The sequence below is a fragment of the Corvus kubaryi genome, unplaced genomic scaffold, assembly GCF_017639235.1.
Source record: "Corvus kubaryi isolate FWS band 111438036 unplaced genomic scaffold, C.kubaryi_AGA036_p1.0 split1-131, whole genome shotgun sequence".
Classification (NCBI taxonomy): Eukaryota; Metazoa; Chordata; class Aves; order Passeriformes; family Corvidae; genus Corvus; species Corvus kubaryi.
Window position 1 is genome coordinate 2072342 of NW_024582073.1, and position 27077 is coordinate 2099418.

At 39.9% G+C, this 27077-nt stretch overlaps 1 protein-coding gene and 1 long non-coding RNA gene across 9 annotated transcripts in view; one reads left to right on the top strand and one right to left on the bottom strand.

The window, feature by feature from the left end:
- SLC7A2 (solute carrier family 7 member 2) overlaps positions 1-17052 on the bottom strand; it is a 53871-nt gene extending 36819 nt beyond the window's left edge. The window contains exons 1-4 of one of the 8 annotated variants that reach the window (XM_042053136.1): positions 16911-17052; positions 15395-15480; positions 7338-7411; positions 4862-4972 (exon numbers count right to left, since the gene is read on the bottom strand). The gene's annotated coding sequence lies outside the window, so the exon portion shown is untranslated. The other 7 variants (XM_042053133.1, XM_042053131.1, XM_042053132.1 and 4 more) reach the window with 7 other exon arrangements.
- On the top strand, positions 16078-24697 carry LOC121676516. Its single transcript, XR_006020491.1, has 3 exons — positions 16078-16375; positions 18815-18857; positions 21239-24697. It is a non-coding gene; the product is annotated as an uncharacterized LOC121676516 (long non-coding RNA).
- Positions 24698-27077: the final 2380 nt, after the last annotated feature.

Consider the following 27077-nt stretch of genomic DNA (forward strand, 5'->3'; position numbering starts at 1 on the left):
CAGTAGCACCACTCTAATTATCCCTAAAGATTAACTGCATGATGACACACTACAGTCTTCTGCTGACATAAAGTTGAGAGAAATTTTTGAAAGCTGAGAGTACAAATCTGAGAAAGAAAAATGCTGTTCCTCTAGCCATGCACCATAAACAGGTATTTCTTCTGAAATTTTCAAGACAACTTATTCTACACGTCAACTATAGCAAGGTAACGGCCTAAGCAGGAAGGCTAAGACTCCACAGGGGTCCAGATGGGCACATTTCACTTACTCTGCAATTCCTAACAATCGCAAAGAGAAATGAAAAAAAGAAAAAAAATAAAAATCTCCAAATCATTAGAACTGATCAATTACCTTCAAAAGAAGCTTTAGAAGAGGTTTTTTTTTTTTCTGATGGGAATGACAAAACCCACCACATAGAGCAGACAACTGTGTGATGGTCAGGAATACTTCTGAAAGGGTGTTCAAGACAGGCAACAGCAAACGGATAAATTGTCCAGAGCAGAAAAAAATAGGTTTACTCTTGAAGGACATTGGTGGGCTCAGCACTGGACTGCAATGATTCATGTGAAACTGGTGACAGATATTAAGCCAAAACATGAGAAAAGGAGAAAAAGGCAGTTAAACTACTGAGACCAGAGATCAAACAGATCAAAGGCAGCTACTTCTTCAGAAAAGACTCTCTTCTTTTTTTTTATTTATAACTTTGCTCTCTGCTGTGAAAGTTGCATGAGTGTGTGACATTAGAAATTTTGTCATAACCTAGACACAAATCATCCAAAAGAGCAGAAAATACATCTGAGAAAGCAGGTACCTTACATTTCATGCCTATCACCATAAAATATACACTGGGATAAATGATGTGATGACATGCCATGACTTCTTCAATAATTAAAGTAATTTCATATTTCCTTTCATTCTATAATGCAAACTTTGAAAAAACTGTATCTCTCAGAAAGCTATTTCATATGATTAAAGTTATGTTCTGCTAACAGGTTCTCTTCAAAGACAACACAAACAGCATGAAAATATCAACCAGCTGGGGAAAGTGTTAAAACTATGAGTCTGGCTCTTCCTAAACTTAGCTTAACTCAATTTATTCACATTGCTTCTTTTCTTCTCCCCTTTCTTCCACAAAAGACAAAAGACCAAACAAAATAAGGTTCACAGTTTTAACCACTTGGAAGTAAAACAAAGCACTCGTTGGAGGTTGTGTAAAAGCAAGGAGATGGACTAAGTGAATGTGAGTAGTGCTCAGAGGATTTTTTTGTTCAAAATTTATCAAACTGAGTATATGGCACACAGAAAGCACAAGTAACAAGTTCATGCTGAATCAAAGGCTATTTGGAAAGTGCAATCAAAACCAGATGAGAAGTCGTGGATAAGGAAGAGTTAATTTCTGGCACTGGTATGAATTTTGGAATGGTATAAAAGATCAAAAAGAAGCTATAGACTAGTAAGATTATGACATCTCTACTTCCCCAAAATGAATTGAACATCTCCCTAAGAATATAACTGGGTATTACATGGACTTCTACTCTTAGGCTAGGCATCAGATGTTAGCCACAAATTATTCCTTATGACATCTATGCTTAATACAATTTAGCAATGCTGAGAGACAGCCAAAATTATTATGCAACAGAATGCCCACTCTGATGGGAAATATTTTTAACGCTTAGATGAACAGAAAATCTTGAAAAAAGAAAAATAAAAGAAAAAAGAAAAACAGAGGAAAAGAAGAAGAAAAGAAGTCGGGCTGTATCAGATAAGCAATTTTCTGTCAGCTTTATAGATTACAAGCAGTGTTTTGTATTATAGCTAAGAGTAAAATGACTTGGTGACCACATTTATTTGGATAATTCTTGAGGCTGATGTGACTCAAATTCATGGAACTAATTTGTCTGGATAACAGCTTTACAAAGGTTCTGAAGAGTCTAGACATTTTCACTGTGGGAAAAAAGATGCACAATCCATTTTATACAAACTTTAAAAATAATATCCTGCAGTCATCCTGTCATATTACAAATTGTACTTCTAAAGTCAACAGCAGATAAACTAAAGTATTTGAAAGTAGCTGTGTTTGTACGACACTGGAAGGTATAATGGGAAATGGAAACAGCCTTTGGTTCAACTATTTTGCAAGAAATGATGTAGCAAAGAAAAAGATCAGTTATCTCCAGTGCTATAGACTCCACACAACTTAATTTTTAAGGCATGTGAAAATTTTACCTAATGATGATATATGATATACGATATACGATATGAAAAATAAGCTATTTTTCGAAGAACTACTTAACTATGTCATTTCCATCCACACTGATTGAGGCTCAGGCAGAAGAAATGCAGGATCCATGAGAATTCTGAGCACTGTTTCTAGCAGTCTAGCACAGCTTGACTAACTGGAGAAGAAGAAAAAAGGAGGCGAGGGAAGAGGCAAATATTGTATTTGAGTTGCACATCACTCTCTCCCACTATAGGTATAATTTTAGCTTACAATTAGGTTTTAAAACTTACATCTAACATACTTTGGCTTTACTCCACTGTGGCCTGCCAAACTATTTTCCAAAACTAGTTTAACTAGAACTTTTTCAAACACTGCTGCCAAGATATTTAAGCTCCAGAACAGGAGGAAAAGGAAGAGTCAGCATTTATTTCTTTTAAAAAGTAAAAAAACCCCACCTGATTCTTTATCCTCAGTCCAGAAATTCAAATTTATGCATAACCAAAAAGACTGAAATCCCTTCAAAATTAGGGCTTTGTTATAAAAGCACTTGAATTTACTACAGATTGTAGCCACATGGCACAATTCTCTCTATAAATAGTTTGAGCCCCAGTTAGTGAAACAAAAAACTTTTCAACTGTGCTAAGATAAAAAATATCTCTGCAATTATTCATACTGCAGTAATACTCAGCTCAGAATCAAGGCCTTAGAGCTTAATCTAAGAAAAATCAATAGTATGAGAAAAGTGGAATTAAACAGTGAAATGTGCGTTCAACAACGAATGTGAAATGTTCAACATTTTCCATTACACAGCAAACAAAACACTTTCAAGCACTGTCTTTACACTTCCCTCTTTTTGGCAAAGCCTCATGGAGATGGATATTCCCTTTCTGCTTGGAGTCACATGGCAAAGACAAGGGGTAAGGGGTACAAGTTATTCCTGGGGAGATTTCAATTAGACACAGGAGGACAATCTTTCACAAGAGCATTCAGCCATTGGAATAAGTTCCCCAGGGAACTGCTGGATTCCCCAGTGTCGGATGCTGTTAAGATTCAGCTGGATGCGGTGCTGGGCCATCTTGTTTAGACTGTGCTTTTGCCAAGAAAGGTGGGACCAGACGATCCTTGAGGTCCCTCCCAAACTGGTATTCTGATTCTATGTTTCCATCAGTGGAAGATCCATAGTCAGCCTGGAACAAGACATTCCCTTCTTTGGGTACTAAATTTCACATGTGTGCACCAAGAACAGTCCAACCAAAAACCTTTTATTTGATTTAGACTTCATGTTGTCATACTTAGCTCAATTTTCATGGAATACTGCCAAGGAAGATAGAGATGGGTGATAAAATGTGCTGAAAAATATATTTTTTCTGACCATTACCACCACCAAAGAGTGAATGAATGCATCAGTCTCAGAGCTTGGAGAGCCACAGTGGGACTAGCTGCTGAACTGTCAACAAAACAGGTTTTGAAGTGGTATCAGAAAGAATGGGAGAGTCATGTACAACAACAGAAACTCCACCAGTACCACAGTGCAACATTCTGATTGCAGCATCTACAGGCAGAGCCGAGTTACCCTTGGCACATTTATACCGGCATTTTCGCTCAGATGCATATTTTCAAAGATATTTTCCCTGTCATACAGACAATTCAATGTGCCTTGGTTCAGTCCATGGAGCAATCCTGAGATATCCTTTTGTATGAAAGAAAATTTGGATATGTATTCCGGAACAGCACCTAGTACGCTCCAAGTGGTAATGGAAATTCAGTCTGTGAGACCAGAAAAAAACTAACCTGAAGTCCTCCCAATTCTCCCACACATAGCAAAATGTAAGTGGCGTGGTCAGTGAACCCACTGTATCAGTTTTCCTCTACAGCTTCATTCCTGCAGAGCTGCACCAGTTGCTGAAATAGACAATGCCACTGCACACAGATAATACTGAATGCTAAGGTGCAAAAGTTGCAGGCTGGTCTGCAACCCACCTGAACACAAAGGTGCTTATCAGACAGCTAAGCTCTGTGCTGCCATTGCTTCATCAGCAGCTATAGCACAGTTGGAACTAAAACCTCAAACCAGCATTTTCAAAGTAAGTGGTGTACCCTAACTGGATGCTTGCTCCTGCATTCTTCCCTTGGGCCAACATAAACATTTCTGTGGCTGAAAAAAGTGAATTAAACTGGGGGAATTAAACCACAGTAACACTGAATAGGTACTAAGTCAATTTTGAACCAGATTGGTTTCCCAATAGAATTTACTATAGAGCTGCACAAGTTCTTGTACCAGCACTACTGCAGGGTAGGCATGGAGAAGGATTAACTGCTGTAGGCAAGACTTAAAATATTTCAACTCTTTTTGGTGCAACCATAACTGAGTAAGGAGAAGATTATTCTCAAGGAAGGCTACAAAAGTCTGAATGGCAAGATTAAAGTCTAGAATGTAACACTGCAGCAGCATTGATGATGAATGACTCATAACAATGTGTAAAATCTGATCCCATCACTGGTAGAAACACGTGCAAAAGACAAACCCATTTTCAGTAAACTTGGACAATTCAGTTGTTCAGCACACAGTATTACTGGTACATCTTAAGGAAATAGATATATTTAGAGAATAACGGTTACAAAAGTTACTTTAAGTCTTACTCCATTCCAAGTTCTGTGAAATGAATTGAACACTGACACCACACCCTGCACCCTGATGTGACATTCACTGATGGGAAGGCCAAATTAGCTTCTGACTCCAAGTTACGCAATCTGAAATACGAAAAGCATATTAAGGATACTACAGAAATAATACAGACACTATTAGTTCTGCATTATTTATACAAAAACACAGCCTAAGTTCTATTTCAGCATGCCTGATTTTCAGTGTACCTACTCTTATTTCAGTGCAAACTGTAGGAAAAAGCAGCTAAGAAAGACAAGGACAGCAATCTATAGAGGCTGCATTTGTATAGGAGGGATTTATTTACTCTCTTATTTCAATCTTCTGTTTCCACAGTTTCTGGAGAAGACCATTATGAAAGCTCATCCCCACCACATGCTGAGATAATCTTAATACGTGAACTTGGAATTCAAGCAGGAAGTACTGCTAAATTCTAGGGTTCATATGTCTAAATCCATACAAAGTAGACTTCTTCCCCTTCCCTTCAGTTATAAATTTCTTATTGGTAACTGGTTCACAGGGCTTAGTACATGCCTTTTTAGTACACAGTATATGCCTCAGTATAACCAAAGGGCTGTGGCAGGCATACAGGCTGTTCCTTCTTCCCACCACCCAAAAGCAAGCTGGTACATCGTACAAGCTTGAAGACACACACAGACAGCCACTCCTCACTGTGCAGCCTGGTGCAGGACTGTATTCTGAAACATCACCTTGAGCACATATTGTTTCACATTTTGCAACCTTGAGTGGGATTTTAACTCTATTGTTTCTCTCTTGGTCTGAAGCATATCCCACTCCTCCAATTCTTGAAGGTTGTTACAATATCAAATTTCACCTCTTCAGGCAAGAAAACATAGTTTTGTAATGGCTCCTACCTCAGAGTCTGTTTGCAGAACCTTATCTTTCTGTTCTGCCCACTAATTTACCCAATTTATCAGCAATAATGAAACAAGCCAAATACATTTCAGCAGAACTGTATCAGTCATGAAAAATGCTGATGTCAAGGACTTCAGTATTTCTGATGGGGCAATCTAAACTTTCCCTTCCTGGGCCTCCAAAGCAGAAATCCATGACAAAATAGTCAGCCTTATGCAAGTTCCCTGTCTGACTCAGTTTCAGATCAAGGGAAACAACTTCTATAGCCTATCCAATTCACAGAATTATTTCCCAAGTAAGTTTTGTGGAGACTTATTTGTTGTAGTTCCTGAAACCCTGCTTTCTAGGTTTGCTAAAAGAAATGCAAAAGTTCTCCACACTCAAGCCAGCAGCCATGCTAGTTGTTCAGGAGAACACCACAGAAGTAGCATTGTGAATTAACTTGCTTTATACCACCATCTCAGGTCTTCCTTCAGCCTTTGGATGGGTTTTCAAGGGGGTGTTTACTATCAAAGAAGATTCTACATATAGCACTTGGAAGCGTGTCTCCAACTGCTCCAACTTTCCCTTTCAACTCAGATGATGTTTTCAAGGGTTTGCAGTCTCCTCCAGCGAGGTGATGAAATTCAAAGTCACATATGTTACATGCCCTGCTGTGTGTTTCCAGAGTCCTGTTTCCCTGAGCATAGAAGGAATGAAAGTACCAGGAGAGCTTCTTCGCTTTCAGTTCCAGGTTTCTTTCCAGCTACCCCAAGCTGCCCCTCCACAGAACACTATGAGCAACATTCACATCACTCTGTTTTTCTGCTGCCTTTCTGCCATTTGCAAACAGCTGCAATGAATCCAACTCACTGTCTAACTGTGTGCTATCAGCAATGCCTGTTATCAAATCCTTAGAAAGTATACAGAACCCTGAAAACCACACTACTATTAGCTAGGTTTCAGCCAAGCTAAAATACTGTATTTCACTGCTCTTTTATGTAGATTAAAGGAAGATACTTATCACATTCACCATTCTCTACAGGAGGAATTTGTACCAATCATCACATAGCTGTTTGGACAAATATGCTGTAATATTGCCATGTGTTTTCATGAAAAAGCACAAGGAAATAGTTCTGAAGAAAAAAAATTTTAAAAGAAATTCTGATAGCTTATAATAGTGTACTAATAAATGCAAATGAGAGTTGAGATAGTGTTTGGGATGGGGAGGGAAGACAAAAGATATTTGCCACTTTGGTAATTTCACTGGTTCTATGGAAATATTCTCTATTTACAATGCCAAACAGAGATCAGAATCAGGTCAAATATGCAATAGAGGAGCTACGCTTATAGTAAGGATGTAGCAGATTAAAAGTAGGAACTATCCAAAATTCTTCATTCAGAACCATTTCACACACAAATCATTTACCAAGCCAGTCTAGAAGACCATCACTAAAAATGCACTTGGTGAGTGTATCTTCTTGTTTGAGAAGTTATTAGTTTCTTTAGCTCCAGTCCAAAGGAATGAAACTATGGAATTGAACTCTACACGACTTCCTTTGTTGCAGGAAAAGAATGATTCTAAATGCCAAAACTTACTTCAAAAGTTTGAGGGATACCACAGTCATGGTCAAAGTTTTTCAACTAATGCTTTCTTCAGTGACAAAGATGGTCTAAAAGGAAGGGAAGACAAAAATCAGAGGAAATAAGAGAAATTACAGTATGTTTTACAGCTATGTGGAGCATATTGAATAGTTTCTTCCAATGGCAGTACAATTGAAGCAGCTCACACTGCTCAGTCTGTTCTCTCCTCTGTGTCCGTTCCTTAGTTGTGGCTGCACAGCCATGTGTGTGGCCATTCCAACTGGAATAGGGAACTGATCCTCATTCAAAAGTATCTCAAGAAAAAAGATTAATGTTTCCTAATCCAGTTCATTTCACAGAACCACAAACAGCTGTGCAGGCACAGAGGGATGGTTACAGGAGCAGGAACAAGAGATAGCAGCTCTCAGGGAGCACAACATACGAGTTCCTTATGCTGATACAGCTTCAGTAAGAAATGTACAAATTGTACCTATGAGCTCACCCAGGCCTGGAAAACTACTTGTTTCACAGAGCAGAGTGGATACATTTTAATTAATTTCAATGAAGGAGTGTAAACATTCACTTTATATTATCAGAAAGCTAACAATTTATTGTGTGTGAACAAAAATGCAACATAAACAGTATTTTACCGCAAATCCTGCTCATTTTGCATCTGGTTCATTGAACTAAGTGCAACCCATCTGTTACCATACAGGACAGAAAAACTGTCAAATAGGAAAAAAGCCCCTCTTATTTAATACAAATCTAAAATTATTTGCTTAGACAACCAATGAAGTGGAGTATAGAGGCAATTAAACACCATAGAAGGCTTTGCAGAGTACTGTAAAATTGCATTAAGGTTTGTAAATGTTTATAACTTGGACAATTAGGAATACAGAATGGGGTTATTAAGTCTGATGTTGAAACTAATTGCTTCAGAATAAGACACATGCATAAATTAAAAAATAAGTTTCAACAGTCTAATAAACTGTTTCTAATAGCTGGACATTGCATGGGAGACTGTAAAACATTCTGGACCGGACACTCAGAAGCACTGTTCCACTAAGGAATAAACGTTGAGACAATTAGAACTGATTTCCTTCACTTAGAGGAAGTACATTACAGGGCTGATTTTTCCCTTTCAGTTTCTTCTCTATCTACCATGCAAAATCCACACAATGAATCCCCATTGCTCTAAGACATTCATTCTACCTCACAGCAAGTGATAAATTGCTACCACACAGTATTTTTCAGTATCAGGCTCTACCATGATGATGAAAGTTGCATTTTCATGGGACAAATGGGATGTCTCCAAATGATATGCTAACATCTACTTTTTAACTCCTGAGAACTTACTGTAATTGTGTTAAAAATGTAAAGGAGTCTCAGCAATAGCTGGTTGACATAATTTCCAGAAAAAGATTATACAGTTTCAGAGGTTGGACATTCAAAACAGAGCAGGAAAAACTAAACAGACATGGAGAAATGAACAAAAAGCAAGACTGCTAGGAAAGTCATATATTACTATTACATTGTAATTGGAAAACCTACAATAAAAATAAGCTGTAACATCCAAATGTATGATTTTTGGGAGTACGTGTGTTTGGGGAGGGCAGTGGAAGATCACAGATTAGTCTTGTAGTAGTTTGAAAACAAACCAGTGGGAGGCACCAAGTCAGAATAACAATTTAATGGGGAAAATTAAAGAAAAGGAAAAAAAAAAAAAAAAAAGACTAAAAGAAAACACTGGTTCAAACTGACAGAGTCAAGGTACAACCTGAGTCCCTGTTAGGCAGGGTGGTGGTAGCAGTCTGGTAGAATGGTGGCTGCAGTCCTCTGAAGCGGTGATCCTGTAGAAAAAAAATGGTCTGTTCTTCCTCAGAAAGTCCAGTGGTGGCTGTGTAGCTCCTGTCCTCTGGAAATCCAGTGAGAAGGGTGTCTCTGGTGTTCAGCGTCTCAGATTATATCCACGATGGGATGCTTGGTTCCTCCCTCTGGGTGGAGCATCTCACAATGGGGTAATGAGTCATGAGGCCAAGTGTTGATGAGGCTCATTAACAGAAGATAGTCCGGAGGGAGTTATCTCTGAGTCAGGCGGCAGGACAATGATGGGCCATTAACAGAAAGATAGTCTGGGGGGAGGAGGCAAGGAAACACTGCCCCACCTGATTTCAACAGCTCATGAGGATGGTAATAGAATAGACTGCAACCCAGGACAAGTCTGCATGATGATCTTGACCTAGAGCATCCATGAACTCAGGTTCTGGTGTGACTGTCATGCACTTGAGCAAAATAAAATAATTATTGTTGCTAGTTAGGAAGCAATTTTTAACTCTGTATTGTTTTTAGATAATAAAATATAATAAAGGAAGAAACAGAACACATCAATTGTGAAGTCACAACACTTTCCATATAAAACATACTTATGAACAAGTGACTCCTGCAGAAGTATGTTTTTAAATAATTTTGGTGTCCAAAGTATGCAGTTAAATAATTTTGGTGTCCACTGTGGGATTGTTCTAACCTACTTATTTTGTTGTCAAGGAAATTCCTGATAGCAGGTCAGCAAGAGTAAAACCAAAGACCACAAAGTAAGGTCTTCTTCCTAGTGTTCTGAGAATACGTAAGCAAGCCAGCTCTGAATGTTTTACTTATAATACATTTAATTTTCCTGCAATTTTCCATAGACCTGATACGGTGCAGCACAAGAATTTATGCAGAATGTGACTGAAAACCTAAAGCTGTCAGGTGACCTGGATCTACCGCATGTCTTAAACAAACCTGTTCAAACTCTCAGGAGCAAACACCATGTGAAGCACCGTTGCTTCTCTATGCAGCATCTCATCTTCAGCTACAACTACCATAGAGAACCTCACAGCATTCTTTTCTCATGTAACTGGCATAACACAAGTTTGCCACTGCTCCACCTCTGAACACTCGAAGAGATCTTTCAAATCCAATGGTCTCTCTCATTTTTTTCCAACCATGTACTCCCCCGAGCAGAAAACCATAAAGTTATTCTATACAAACTGATGTCAGCATGAAGTATAGCAGTCTCTACTGCACTGAAAAAGAAGTTGGGAAACAGCAAAAACAGCACACTGAGAATATGAGGAACAGCAACTCACCTTTGAGGCTTCCTTGGGAGGTATTTTAATCTTTTTTCATAGTAACTATTCAGGCCAATTTGGGGTTGGGGTACTGAATAAAACGAACAGAAAGGATCAGATACTTGTCAAAGGATGGCAAGGACAGGTACACAGGCTACCTTAAAACAATGAAAACTTCAAAGCAGGTCGGTTTGATACAACAGGAAGTCTACTCATAGATGGTGTTTTATGCAACACTAATTTCTATTTCTCTGGACTTCTCCATCTGACAGTGAATATTATAATTGTAAGTTTCATAGTATTTTTAACCAAGCACCATGTACTTCTTGGTAATTCATATATTTGAATTTTTAATATTGAATCTTTTTACTGATCTAGTGTGAGATAAGTGCATTTTTTCTCTTACCAGTTTGCCAGCATAGCAATTTACCTAGGGCATACTCATGCCTTATTGAAAAATATTTTTTTTAAAAAAACCAAATTCACAGATGTAGGAGGCACCTTCTACAACAGGTCTCCAGCTCAGGACTTCCCTCTTTACTCAGGATGAGGCCTTGTTATGCCTGTAGAACAGGCCCTATTTATCAAAAAGTGCCCAGGGCCCCTCCTTGAGTCTTTGTAAAGAAAGAGGGTGAGCACAGATTGGTAAACAGTGCATAGAGATAAGGCATCGAGATTTTCTAAAAACATATTGCTGAGGAAAAACAACAACCACAGAACATACAAATTACTACACACATATTATTGCACATAACAAACCTGATGTTTCAAGATACTTCTTCAGTAATACCCTAAAAAGTTCTCCCTCTCTTCAAATCCTTGCATCAAGGATAGAGCAACTAAATTCTGAAACTGATTGTACTCAAATACGTACCACTACTTTAAACCTTAGACTGTCATTACAAGGATCAAAATTATTGCCTAGTCATCTAAACTACTGCTTCCAAAAAGCACACTGAAGCACTGTACCTTTGAAAAGAATCACAAATGCGTGCTAACTTTATATATCCACAAGGCTTTCATCTAATTCACAGTGCTGAAAGTCTTTCATGGCAAGTCACATCCCATTGTTTTCTCTCAACTGCATGAGGGTCCAAAAACATTTGAGGGTAAAATAAAATCAATAGCAGACCAAATCATTCATAAACAGTGTATTTGGAAGAATTAGTTTAGGTCCTCATGGGAGTAATCAGATATCTTGATGATATCCAAATGTTTCAATTTCCTTAAATAATATGGAGATGTTTCTCAGTCTAAGGAAACTGAATAAAGGACAATAATAATCCCTCCTAAATTCCGTTTCAATTATTATTTATTCCATAACCATGATCTGCATGGTACTGCACAAACAAAATAAAATAAGCACAATTGCTTTCCCATGTTGTCAAGCAGCTTGCAATCCAACTCAAGGCAAAGAATTAACTAACCTCAAACAAAATGGGCAAGGAGCAGAAATCATCTACATGAATTCACAGAGCTATAGAACAGCTTATCCACATCATTCGCTGTTATTACAGTAAATGAAATCAAGATTAGATTGCACTGAATCCAACTCCCTCCCCTTAAAAAATTCACCTAAAACATCATGTTCTTTAAAGCAAAAATAAATTTATTCCATACATTTCCCAAAGAAAAATATTCTGGAAAGCAAAAAGCACAGGTGAAGTAAATTTCTATATTAAATACAGATGATGGAAGAAAAATCTGGCAAAATCACTTGGTACAGTTTGTCTTTTCCTTCAGTCCAATCTCAACTGACAAATGTTTCCTAGTTAAGCTCCCTGCAGAAGTATATTTATTTGCATTTTGCCAGTTGACACCTTTCTATGTTTTGTTACCTAGCTACAACAGATAAATTCCCAAAAATCCCAGTAACCAGTAAATTGGATTAATGTAATCATCCCTTTCTGGTAGTACATCTGACAAAGTAACTTTAAGAAATGAGGTCATTTAGTGAGAACAACGATGCAAGAAAACTCTGGAAACTGATGTTACCACCACAAAGAGGCAAAACTACTGCTATTAGTGATAGAGGCAACTACAGCATAACACTGAATCATCAATACTGACTCTGCCTGCTTTGATTACTTATCAGAAACAGCAGATGTTGCGTGCACTCCACTGCATTTCTGATGAGTTGTCACAGGGAGCTGAGGACAACAAAACCCACCCTTCTCTAGCAACTGCATGGAGGTCTTTTGGGTGACCTACATTAACTACTGGGTGTGGCAGGAAAAGGTAATTGCAAAAGTGAAAGGGAAGAGCCAGAGTCAGCGAACAAGCATGATGGTAATGTGATGGTTTATATAGGATTGTTTCCTCGATTTTTTTCCTGCGTGGCTGGTTTACTTCTACTTGTCAGACACATGCAGCCATTGAGACACTAACGAGAGACTATACTCTTCCAAAGTAAGTGTTGTGGAAGTCATCCTATGGCCTGGATTTTTATGTAAATTAGTTTTAAATAATGCTTCTAGAAGCCATAACCCAAACTAGAGCAGATGCTGTCATCAGAGCTGTGGTGTCACTATTCCATACTATTCAAAAGTTCACTGCTGTCTGGGCAACATTTTGAGAGGCTCCATCTGTCTTTGAGATTCTATTACCTTTACGATATGTGAATGGAGATATACTTTATTTGTGAGGACTTCTGTTATTAAGTTTAACCATACAATATTCTACTCCAGTTTGTTGCTTAATTCTTCATAACAGTTGTTGGGGGGCTGCTTACTTATATTCACAACCGCCACACATATACTTGGGAGTCTAGGTAGTCTAGGACAGAATCTTTACAGCCACGGTGAAGAAAGATACGACAATTGTCTATGTATGCTATTCCAGTAGTATCCCTCCACAGTCAATAAACACAGGCTCAACACCAGCCATTAAACTATCAATATTTTAGACCATCACAACCTGCCCACTCTCACTTCTACAAGGGTTCAGTTTATGGTCAAGTGAGGAAGAGGGGTATTCATGTGTGTAACTGCTGTAGATCATATATTGGCATTAAGAGACCTGCAACAATCATCTTGCAACCAGAATGCTTTATTTGAGGTAATTTCTTCTCCAGTTGTGTGTAGAACAAGATGTCCTGAGCTCATCCTGTGGTCAATCACATTTCCCATCAGTATCCTACATCCATTCAGAAATCTCTCATTCCCCACATATGCAATCCTTTGCAGGAACCCATGAAGACAATGACAACGTTCAGTGCATTTCTAAACGATCTTTTTCTTGGAGTATGTCCATTCAGATAAATGAGAATTTTGACATCAGGCAAGATAATATCGTGGATCTTGGATGATTGTCAGCAATGACTAAACTCAGGAGTCCCAGAAGCCACTTTTACTAGTAACCTTTATAACTCTCACTGGAGTTGTAGTGGCAGATCACTTATACAAATGCTTTTCCCAGAAGAGAGGAGGACACATTTGTCTTTTTCGGAAATCTCAACTGTTTGCTTCCAAGAGCGCTGTCAGCTGACTTACCAATACTAAATTTCTCAACTTCTAAACTAGTGGGATGAAGCTCTCCCCAACTGGAGAACAAACGAAAAGGACAAAGAACTGAGAAGCCAGAGGATCAGAATTGTATCGTGACACCGAGGGATCAAAGCCAATGTGCTAAATGGCAAAGGTATCATGAAGATGGACACTTTCAGACATATGAAAATTTACACACACAGAAACATGACTCCAAGTATTTCTGTATACTTTTTAGTAATTTCAGCAATGTATAAAATGATTTTTAATATCTTAGTATGGAAAAAGCTAATATGAATGCATGAAGTTCTGCTTTAAAGTCACAAATATGCATTAAAATGGCACTGCTAACTTTCTACATCTTTGGCTATATGGCATAAGAAGATCCCTAAATAAAATATGCTAAGTACATTAATTTATTAACACAATGCTCTCAGGCCCATGGTGTGATTTTTGGGGCTGTTCTGTGCAGGGCCAGGAGTTGGACTTTGATGATCCTTGTGGGTCCCTCCCAACTCAGGATATTCTGTGATTCTATGAGTAGTAAGAAAGTTGAAACCCATTTTGAGTTAATCTGTAAGCGTGTATAAAGCTAGAAACAGCTATCTTGTCATTCATCTTATCAAGTACATTTCTACTGAGGTCAGGAACCTTGGTCAGACCATTTATGCATGCAGACGTACTGAACTTCAGGATCAAAACTCATTGCATTAAAACTTCAAAAAGTGCCAGTTTTCATCCACATCTGAAGAACCAAAGTTGCATTTTAGTAACATCACTTAGACAGAAGATTACTCCATGCACAAATAACCTTCATCACAACATGTGGCAAAAGGGTAAAAATGCATGCCATTCATACAAAACATCACTGCACTTTTCATAAGATATCAATATGGCTACTTATTATGTCTCTGTGGGGTTGTTTCTTTTCTGTGCCAATTTGTATCAGAACCCAGTGCACTGGGGTTTAGAAGAATCGTGTGGACAGGGGTAGAGTCAAATGAAATCAATTGCAGCCATGGAGATCTGCTTACAAAAGCAGGGCAGGCAGGCACCATGTCTTTTTCTGTCTGAGTATGTAGTACATTATAGATGTCAACGAAAACAAGCTTAGGTTTTGTATAGGCCTGATGCCTATTTTTACTGCTGATGTTTTAATGCCATTAGGTAACACAAACCAGAACTCAAAACATTTTCCACAGTGTGTAATCCAAATTCTCATCCAAGACCCACTGCGTACTGAGTCTGCACAGTGTCCACAGGACCTTTTTATAGAATGTTTTGTCTTTCTAGCATAAACGAACTGCCATCAGCTTGTTTCAATATATACAAGTCCTATATGCCACGATCCCTTGTCTTACCTCCATCATCTCTGAAACAGCTAAACGCCTCACAATATATTTGTTTTGATTTTAATAGGAAGGATATAAAGAGAAAAGTTAGAAAGCTTATAAAATAATTTGGGGTATTAACATACTTGAAGCAGAGGGTAGGCTTGAAGAAAGTCCTTCCGCACCTTAGGCCAAACTTCAGGAAACTTCTTTTCCTTTCACAGGTAAGTTACTGGAATGATATGTTAAGCACCAGCATAAAAATCAGCAGAAACTACATGTGCTGTCAGAACTAAAGTGGTGTGATATCCCTGCTACCCCGAAACTAATGTAATTCAGCCAAATTAACGGAATTCACCCAGACCCTGCATCAGATTGATAATGCTCTGCCATCCAAACGTGGTATCACAAATCTCACCCAATACCAAATACTTTACACTGAAGGATTATGTTCTCCTGCTTCTGATACCTTAAACTTTAAACTTATTTTACTGGACTAGTTTTCTCCAGCTGTCAGTAGCATTATATGTAGGGTCATATATACTTGAAACACATTTCTACATTTAAACATGCAAAGTCGGCAGAAAGGAGCAATCTTACATTTCCTAAATTTGTTTTACCACAGTTAGGGACCTGCACCCACTCTCTGCTCTCCACTGAAGTGTGATTTCCTCAACTTCCCAAAACGCACTGAAGAACTGGGATTGCACTGCAACTGTGTGCTTTGAGTCAATAAACCCCCGCACGGGTAACACCTGCACGGACAGCACCTCCAGGTAAAGTCAATGCCTTGAGCGAGCTTATCAGAAACCCAAGGGGGGCGTTTCACCCATCGACGCCTCCAAACCCTTACAGCAGCAGCAAATGCTACCCCAGGACCAGCAAAAAAGGTCCCACACGTGCCGCCCAGGAGCCCTCAGGTGCTCTTTCCCCTTGTGCCCGACACCCACTGGTGCCACATCCAACCCCGCGCTCCCTGGCTGCAGCAGCCCAGCGCTGGAACCAGCGCCAGCGGGGGAACGCCAGCGCCGTTTTCCCGACGGCGGACTTTAAAAGGCAGCAGAGAGCTCCTTCCCTCCTCTCCCCGCGCACGCCGCCCGATGCCAGGAATAACTCCTCGGAGCGAGGTGGGGATCAGGGCCCCTCCGGCCGCACAGCGGCCTCGCTGCACCTGGGACTTGAGAGCCCTCCCCACCACGTCCGAGCCAGCCGAGAGCCCTCGGCAGCGGCGCTCCCTCCAAGCCCTTGCCCACCCGGTCCCGAGGAAGGGAAGGCGGCAGAGGGGAGCCACTTACGCGGCCCGGGCACAGCTCCCTGCGGCGGCTCGGGCTGCGCGGAGCTGCGCTGGCAGCGGCCGGGTTCTCTCGGCAGCCGAAGCCGGGGCTCTCCTCCCCTCAGGGAGCCCCCATGCCCGGCCTTTCCACACGTGCGGGCCGGCAAACCCCACCCTGCCGACCCCCTGCCCGCCCTTCCCTCTTCTCCATTTAGGAGAGTCCGCTCAGCTGAGCGGCGCGGAGGCGCAGTAGGGATGGGTGTTTTCCTTAAAGGGTCGTACCGCGTTCCCCGCTGTCTGCCCCGGGGAAGGGAGGCCGGTCAGCCCCGGCACCGCGGTCTCAGAGCCTGTACAGCCCCGCTGCCCCCGCCCTCACAGACCCGTTGCACCTCCGCGGAAGCGACCGCTGGAGTCCCACCCGCGACGCTCTCCGGCTTCTCAATCCCAGCAACCACGGGCTTCTCCAACCTTGTTCTGCCCCGAGTGCTTTGATATTCTGCACGGGAATAGCTCTGGCGGGGGGTTCACGAGTGATCCGCCCTCAGAAACAATTTTCCCGCAGCCTGCGGGCGGGTGGGTGCTTTGCGCTGGGAGGCAGGAGGAGCGCCTCCCAAAAGCCCTTTGCCGCTTGCTGGACCTTGAGGCGTCCCGAGGCGCCTTTCAGGAGCATGTGGTGGGATTTTGTGAGGAAGCTCCAGGAAGTGTTGGGAACGAAGGTAGAGGAGCCGCCCTGTCTGTCCTAGCAGGTAACACTTTGTTTTGGGAGACATCATAGGCAACGTTTGTCTGAGAGCAGCAGAAAGTGCCACAGGATGGGTACAACAACTGCAATGCAGCTTCTTTTCATTCTAGTGTTGTCAAGCACTTCCTTTTCCTACAAGCCTTGTCACATTTGTTTGAGATACCTGGAACTTGGCAGCTCCAACTATCCCCAGGCTGAAGAGTTTTAGTCCCTCCCTTTGCTTCAGCCTAAATAATTCAAATAATTTCTCTCAGCCAGATATCTTTAAAAACTCATTTTAAGGCTAAGAATAGCCTTAGGCTAAGAATGGCTAATGCTAAGAATAACACTGAGAATAGCTGGAATAGATCTTATAGTCATCATCTTTTTCTTCCTGCATAGATTCTACTTAAATAGGTCCTTTCCTTTTAACGCTATAATCTGAATCATCCATCTGGTTCATGGGTTATCAGGGATTATCCCACTCTGCTCTGCGCTGCTGTGGCCTCACATAGAATACTGTGTGCAATTTTGGGCACCAGAATATAAGAAGAATATAAAGCTATTAGAGAGTGTCCAAAGGAGGCCTACAAAGATGGTGAAGGGTCAAGAGGGGAAGCCGTATGAGGAGAGGCTGAGGTCACTTGGTCTGTTTGGCCTGGAAGAGACTGAGGGGAGATGTCATAGCAATCTTCAACATCCTTACGAGGGAAAGTGGAGGGGCAGGTTCTCTTTAGTGACCCAACAGGACCCGATGGAATGGCCTGAAGTTCTGTCAAGGGAGGTTTAGGTTAGATTTTCGGAAAAAAAAAATTCATCCAGAAGGTTATTGAGCACTGGAACAGGCTCCCCAGGAAATGGTCACAGCACCAAGCTATCTGAGTTCAAGAGGCCTTTGGACAATGCTCTCGTGCACAGGGTGTGACTCGTGGGGCTGTCTTGTGCAGAACCAGGAACTGGACTTTGATGATCCTTGTGGGTTCCTTTTATGAATACATAAAATCCTTGGGCATACCTTTACAAATTTTGGCTATGGATCTGCTCATCTCTTTTCTATGACATTCTGTCACCATACATGGTGTGTGTGTACATATATATGTAAATATATACATTATGTATGCATATACCCACACACATGCATCCCTAATGTAGGCTTTCAGGAACTTCCTTTCAAAAGTACTTTAAATTCCATCTTTAACCAGCTAGGTTTTGCCTTTCTCCTTCTACAGGGAAACTCTTTCAGAACTGCAAATCTGAAAGAAGTCAGACATCTATAACTCTGATTGAGCTCTCATTCTGTGAGTCTCTTGCTTCTCACAGAAGAAGATCATGCAGAGGGCCAATCTGACAAGATAAGAAGAGCAGAAATATTTTTGGGGGGGTGACTGTTTAGTGACTTAGCACTTCATAAGTGAATTTATGACTATAAATTAAACTATTCTCTGTTTATTTGCAGAAAAATAATAATTGACCATTCTGTTAAAAGTCATGTTGTGTTCCCATGTTAATGGACTACTTCTACATTTAAATTATCATTAGAATTTTTCATCTTTCCTTTTCTGAACCTTTCAGGTACAGTGTCATCAGCCTACTAAGAAATAGCTACATCAATAAGGTAAGCAATACAGTGAAGATTTTTTTCAGAATATGCATCAGTTATTCAGAGAAATCATGTGACTAAAGGGGCAGCCTATTCAACCAAAACATTGGCAATCAGAAAGTTATTTGCCTTTGCTCTTGCCCTAGCCATGTGTGCAGAACAACAGTTCTGACTAAATGTTCCAATCTGTATCAGGAAATTATGTATGTGATACATAAAATCTTCTGAATACTATTGAAGGGTAGTTTTCGAGTAACTGGATTTGTACACACAAGTGTTTCACTAAATGCTCTATATACTACATTACATGTGAGAAGTCAGATGCTACAATAATTAAGCAGAACAGAATAAATTAGTCTCACCAAAGCTGTGATACAAAATTACTTTTGTGAAATTCCAGTTACCCATCTTGCTGCACTGTATGTGCTTTTGTTGCATGAGTATGAAATGACCATTTTCCACCACATTCTTTAGCTGATAAATGCAAGGAAATTTTTATCATGTGTTCAAAACAAAGTGAATAAATAACGCATCCTCTTTCTTTCCCCACTATTCATCTTCTACCTGAGTGAAGCAATTGAAACATAAGACTGTGTTCTCATTTTGAAAATTCTAGTATTTTCCTCTGTTAATATGTTCCTTTCACCTTCCTGTTTTTCACTGGGTTTTTCTATTTAATTGTTTCTGTTCTGAGTATTTATTGTCCTGTGTGTCCTACTGACATGAGGAAATGTTGAAGAGATAGTACTAACATACTTAATGGACATATAGTAAACTTAATGTCTTGACGTTTAAACATGTACTTGTGAGCTGTGCTGGCTGGCGATCTGGGGGGAGGAGGCTAAGCTCTAGCCTCCTCCCTCTTCACCACCTAGCTCATGGCAAAGTTATTCATAGACAGTGGTTCTTTGAGTAATGTAAATGCTGTAAAAAGGAAGGCATTCTTCCTTGAAAACAGGTTAATGCTGATATGGCCATGACAGAACTATGTAGCAGAGCAGAAGGTTCATGTTTTGGTTGCCTGGACTACATTTAGCCATTAGATAACTAAGGACTTTTATTATGCAGGACAGATTGTCCTTTAAACTTTTAAAATACAAACACAGAGGGGAAAAAAGTTTGCAAAGGAAGAAAAAGCCAAGAAGTATTTTTAATACGCATTAATAAAAAAACCCCACTGTATTTTATTAGACTGAACAACAACAAAACAGCATTTAAATAAATTATGGAAAAGTAGTGTATCTCTGTAAGTAATTAATTACCCATTTGCAGGGAAAAAAGAAGTATGGAGGTTTAAAAGAACATTTACATGAACACTGGATGACAATTTTTAATAGTTGGAGATTTATTTTCTTTAGAGAACTTGGCTGTGTAGATTCAAAAATGAATGACTGCTTTTCCCCAATAGGAAAAAGTTCTAGCAGGACTTGATCCGCAGCTGCCTAAAGCAGGCTTGCCATTTGAGACTTCAAGGGGGCGTACCAAGGGGAGTGTAAGGGGGAGTGGCAGGAGAGCTGCAATCATCTCCTGTTTTCTAGCGAGCAACGCTGAGGTAACTAACGAGTACCTCCAGCAAACTATGGCAAGTCTCAGGCATTGAGCAACTGAGGCCGTGTCAATGAAACTTTTAAAAGTAGGAGGAACGCATGCCTAGAAACTTGCCCAGCCTCATCAGCAAAGAAAATACACTTTTTGTTTCTGTTTTCATCAGGTTGCTTACATATTAACCACTGCTTAACAGTCTCTGTTTGCAGGCTCAACATACTCTCTTCTGGGATCAGAATTTGCTTAAGTACTTAGGGTTTGATTAGCCATAATGAATCACATGAGTGGCCTCAGTAAGACAGTATTAGGTGACCTGCTGAAGCTGAACCAGCAGCATGAGTTTTGGCCCATTTAGAGAGAGAAATGTGCCTTATGAGATTGTGAGGGTTGGCTTCTTTTCATCTCTTCTACTTTTCCACATGACCTGTGCAGCAAATTGACACCTTAATTTGTCTGAGAGAAGTTAAGGAGGTAATCTCTTAAATTAACTTGGGGTAGTGATTTTGGTTATTGACTCTTTCTAAGACATGAAATAGCTGCAAGTTTTTCAATCCGATCTTTGTAGAGCTGCTAGCTAAATTCAGAAATTGTATGCCCTACTTCTGCATTTATGCATCACATGCATTACTCAGTGGAGTTCTGCACAAAATTAGCATCTGTCAATGCAGGCTTGTCTGGTATGGAGAGCAGCAGAAAGAAAACTATAATGTGTTGCAGCAGAATTGAAATGCTAAGGCTTAAATTGGAACTAGATATGGTCCTGTAAAAGTGATGCTGTTGGGTACTGCTATTGTTATCAGCTCTGCAAACTCAGAATATCTTCTGAACCATAAACTTTTTTTCTTTCCCAGCATCAACAGAACCCATAGACTGTATCACTTAATGTCCTCACACACTCAGCTATCTTGAAGAGTCCAAACTTTTCAGTTTAGAGGGAAGATAGCACCTTGCCTGTGATTTATAAAGAAAGCTTGGATAACCAGATACAGATGCTATCTCACTGAACTTCTGGGATTCCTGAACAAAGTTCACACTTGAGAACAAACCTCTGTGTAAAGGTTTGTATGTTTCTGTGTAAAGGATGCTCAGGTTATCTTTTAACAAACAAGTCTTTCTCTGAATTCTGGTAACTATTTATATAGAACTTTGTGTCTCTGCTGTTTTATTTTACCTGACATGTGAACTTAGTTCTCCAAAAGTCTGGAGGCACTTTAGCAGTCCATGTCAATTGTGCACTGTAGACACATCATGAGAAACATGAGCTGCTCAACATGTTTCAGTCAGTTAATTTTAATGACAAAGGCAATTCTACATCAATGGCACCGGTCAGTAATTAATTAACAGTCCATTACTCTGATGTTTGCCATACATTTTAGTTTCAGTTCAGCAGTTTTACTCTGTATCCTCGAGCTCCTGCTTATCACAACCTCCAGCTCTCCTGAATCAGTTTCTGTGGTTCAACATGTCTCAGTTGCTCAGAAAACGGACCAAAATTTTTTTAAAAATCATTTTTGAGAATAAAGTAATACTTTTAATCAGCTTTCCCAGGAAGATTTCACTGACCTTTGGGTTGCTGTGTAGTCCTTCAAACAGCTATTCTTCCCCTTCTCTGTAGCCAAAGATGTAAGAGAAGAACTTCCCACAGGAAAAGGGTGGGAGAGAGCAGCCAGATGTGAAAGACTTAAACAGCCCTTCTGCCCTTGGAAAAGAAGGAGTATAAATATATACTGACACATTTTTAAGTTCAGCTCTGCCTAGCATGGTGGGAAGGAAGTTCTCTGAATCATTCAGTCCCAGTTATACCACTGGAAAAACCATAATGTCAGCACACTGCTCCATCTCTGCATAACAACAGCATTCATTAATTACTGAAATATTCCCCGAGGAAAATAATGTTTACAACTGGGGCTTGTAACTGACTACAGAGATGCCACAGATTCTATGACTAGGTGCATTGCGTATGTCCTTGCTCATCAGTGTTCCGATGTGTGTACTTTAAAACTAAGTATACATTATGCATATATGTACTCTGAAGTGGACTAAAATGATATGTTTGCAGCTTTTTGATGAGATGAAGCTGAAGTTTTAAGTGGTAAGGAAGAATGCAAAATTTTGGATATTGCACATAGTTTTTCTTCTTGATTTAGAACATTTGCTCTTCAAGTTTTTTCTTCGAAGAAAAATATCACCTAGATAACTTCCTCAACTGTCACTGAACTTTGGATTTGCTCTTTTGTTGCGGTGGCTAAGTACACTTTACACCCCTCAAGTTGCCTTAAAAATGGTCCCTCCTTACAACAATGTGCTAGAAAAGTTCTCCCTTTGTCTAGATTCTGCTGGTCACTGGCCCTCTCCCCCTCCCATCCCTTTTCCCATTGGCCCCTGTTATGTCACTCAGCCTTGCCTCTGCCCCCTAGCCCTCATACTATTGGTTTTGGATGCTCTGCCCGCCTTTGGGAGTTTTCGGGATAAAACGAGCGCGGGCTTTCGGTTGTTTTTCGTTCTTGCCACTGTTCCCTTCGGAGTGTTGCCATTAAACGCCTCGGAATTGCATGCAGAGAGCCCCTCTCACCTCCCTGTCTCTGGTTCATGCTTAGACTGTGTGTGCGAGCAGCTGTTCTCGACCACCTGCAAAGGTGAGATCGTGTGTACGCGTAGGTGCTGGCAGAGCGCCACCTAAGCGGTCCACGAGGGACCCAGTAGGGACAAATGCGACATCGATCCACCGAAGCCCTTGCTTTACTCTTTTTGTTCACTTTCTCTTTTGAAAAATACAATAGAAGGCACCCAAAAAATGGTTGTATTGTTCCACTCCTGCAATTACTATTCATCAGTAAGAGATGACATGATAATGAAAAACGTATCCTGCAAAATTCGTTGAACCCACCAGAGGATTCTAGGGTATTAAATTTGGGGTATTATTCATATGATGGATTTGTATCCACCACTTTTCTGTACACTGCTGTTCATTTTCTTGAATAAAAAGTATGAGTCATGCAATATTATTATTTTCTTCTTTTGATACCTGAAATGTGCTGAGCTTAACTGAGCAAAAAGTGATAGAAGACTGTTTTTCTCATGACGTCAATACATATATTTTATCCCCTCTAGCCACCCACATGTGGTCACTTACACAGGAGGAATAAACAATCTACCATGTAGAAAGCAGTGAATCGTTACTTTAAATATGAATGTGTATTTGCATAATACATTTGTATATATCTAAGTTTGCATTAAAATTTCTTATTATTTGGCTGATCTTTACATTTGTTAAAATGCTGATGCACAAGGCACCACATAGTAAGATTACTAAATACATGGAAACTGCAAAGAAAAATCTTGCCAAAGATCTGCCAGCTGTCACAGGACAATTGCCCTCATCAAATCCTACTTCAAGATGTATATATATTATACTGAAATTTGCAGTGCAAATACTCAAAAAAGAAGGTTTTTATCCCAGTAAATATAAGACTGATAGGAGATATGATTGCAGCATATATTTAAAAGGCTAAGTTTTGGCAAGAGAGAGGAATTGTTTAGATTGGTAAAAGAAGATGCTGGCACAAGAAGCCCTTGAATACATTTGGCTGAGATATATGAGCCAATATCTGAATTTTTGTAGTAGTGGTGTATGTAGAGAGGGGAACTAAAGTAACTGGTCTTGAAATGGAGCTGGCTGATTCATGAAGAAGATTATATAATGGAATAGTTCACAATAGCTTCATGATATCCAGAAGCTCCCCTTTAATCCTTTGTCTTTCTGAAATGGTGGATGTATTTTAATTACTAAAGTAGTTTTGGAGAACACTGAATGTGTTTGTTACATTGCCTGGGAATCATTAGGCCTAAGCACAATGATTTAGAGACAATTTGTGTTTTTATTTTTTATATATACTTTTTATAAGAATGAGCAAACATGGATTTGATTTATTTCCCAATTAAAAAGAGTGCGGCAAAAAGAGATTGTTTTAGTGTGACCCAAAGAAGCAAGATATCCAACAGAGAGCAGAACTGAACTCGTTACAACAACACTATAACTATGAGGATTAACAGGTTGGCTCTAAATGCTTTGTAAGACATAGAACTTAACACCCTGCAAGTGCCTGTTGGACATGGACTGTACTGGTCTAAAAGCAATTCTTTGCAGGGTAATTTGTTCATCACTGCTCACTGTCAGAAATTATACAGAGCATGACCTATTAATCCTGGTATTGAAGACCTTCCAGTCCCAAGTTTTGTGGTATCCAGTTTGCTTAAAAATAGCGTATTTCTAGAGCTAAAGCTAATGGCAGTGGCTATGGTGCAGTTTGTAGTCTTGCAGCTATTATGGTTCACATAGTAAATGCCTGTGAGCGTAAAGGTCAGAAAAGGTGCAGCTCTCTCCCTGTAACTTGTGACTTAGTCTTTTCCTAAGAAATCCTGAATTATGCAAATTTCACAAAACCAAGAAACTGTATTCAAGACAGATGCTTCAGGCTACATGCTAAAGCAGAATGACTCATCATAACCAGAGTCATATAAGCAGTTTTTTGGTTGCTGAAGTACAAAAGCTCTGAGTTATTCCTCTGGAAGGGTATTTCAGAGCTTCACTGCTCTGATGTTAGGAGATATTCCTGTTTCATCCTCAGGGGAATCCACTGACAGGTTATATTTTTATTCTTTTTTAGAGTGTCAGTACCATCCTCTAGTTGGAGTAACCTTCCCTCTCCCTTTCCTTCTCAAATGGGTTTCCCGGAAGTTACCATATTCTGTCTCTGATTTCATTTTGCCAGCCTCAATAAGCAAAAAGCTTTCAGTCTTCTCTTGTGTAGCAGGTTCTTCATATCCCTGATCAAGCTAATTGTCTTTTCTTACATCCATTCAAAGTTAGTTCCTATTTCCTGAATATGGATGAAAAAAATTTGTAGACTCTTTCATATAGGAGCTTACCAGGTCCTCTCCACATGTTGCCTACAGGACACTAATACTTCCTGTATTTCTATATGGAATTCAAATCAGGATTGTGTTGGCTTTTTTTGTTCTGAACTACAGCTTCAAGAATTGGATTTAATCTTTTTACATGCAATTTTAGATTTGTAGAAATTTTTTTCATGTATTTTAACCAGCTGACTCATGGAAGTATGAAAAATGGAAGGTGATTAAGTTTTTTATTCAGGTAGAAGGACCTTAAGACAAGGGGATAATTCAGACAAGATTGCTTAAAAGGAGAAATTGTGAGTCCATGCTAAAATAATCAAAGAGTCAAACTGCTAATACTGAAACTTCAATATGACAGAACTTCAGGCATTTGGTAAGTGTAGGAACTCAGAGTGCCGAGAATATTTCTCTGCCTTTTTTTAAGGGTTCTTACCCCCCTGAACAACACTGTTTTAGTCTCAAACATTGGAAAAAATTACCAACAGTCAGACAAGAACTGGAAAATACAGTGGTATGAATTAGGTGATAGACTACTATGTAAGATTGTCACAGGGTGAAAAATTTAGAGGTTTTGGGCCTCTTTTTGTAGTAAATAGATAAGAGTAAAAAATACCAAAATGGAGGATTGTTGTTGTTCTCTAAACCTTCTTCTCCTTCTTCTACTACTCCATATTCTGCAGTAAAAGTAGTTTGGAATGATTGGATAGAAAATTCCGCAATTCCTGGTTGTGTTACTGAATAATTGGTAGGAAAGTGAAAATAATGTATGTTTTTAGTAACTATTGGTTAAAATATCTTTTAAAGGCCATGTAAATATTGATAATTAGCTCTCACTCCTGCTTTTCTGTGCTCTATGCTGTACCTGGGTCACGCTAGTGGCTCTGTTCCTCTGATAAGACTTAATAAACAACTATTTGGAAGCATTGAAACTCCAGGAAAAATCTCAGTTTATCTTTGAAACTCCTTGCAAGGACTTTCAGCAAATTCTCTCCCATCCAGAGGGACTTGATTTACGGCACGGTACAGTGTCAGGTAAGAAAACATTACAGAAAGCCCAAGTAGTGGAAAGTGAAAAAGAAACAGGATTTCATTGCAAAACCATTAAGTTTTAACTCTGGCACTGCTCAAGTGAAAGGGAAACTGTTGCAGTGGGGATATATATATATCAAACCAGGAGTCCCGTGGAAAGGAAATATATATGGACAGACAGATTCTTGCTAGATGTTTCAGAGATGTTTATTTCTCCAGACGCATGGCCGGAGCTCTGCCGAGGAACTGTTCCAGTCACGGGACCAAGGGTCCTTCTGCCCGCGCAGGGAACACAAACCAACCAATGGGAACGAGGCTGAGCAGGGGCAGGGAAACCCCGTGTCTCTCCTCAGGGCCCCTCTCCCAGGGCTACACGGCGGGGAGAGGAGACCCCGACAGGAAACTAGCTGCAGCAGAAAGACAGAAAATGCATATTGTTTGGTTTACTGAAGTAACTGGGTTCAAGAAGAGAGATCTTGGATTTCTCCCACACCATCTCATGTCAGATTCCCTGGCCTCTAGTAGATGTTGTGCTCACATTGCAGCTTGCTGTTTAGGTGAGACTCTCTCTTTGCAGCAGCCAAAAACTTACGGAAGCTTTCTCTCTCTTTCTCTCTCTCCTCTCTCTCTCTCCCTCTCCCTCTCTTTCTCTCTCTTCACTTCACCCCCTGCCCTTAATCCCATTGCCATATTCACTGCCTTGAGATGTTAGTAAGGAAAATTGACTGCCTTTAAAAGTCAGAC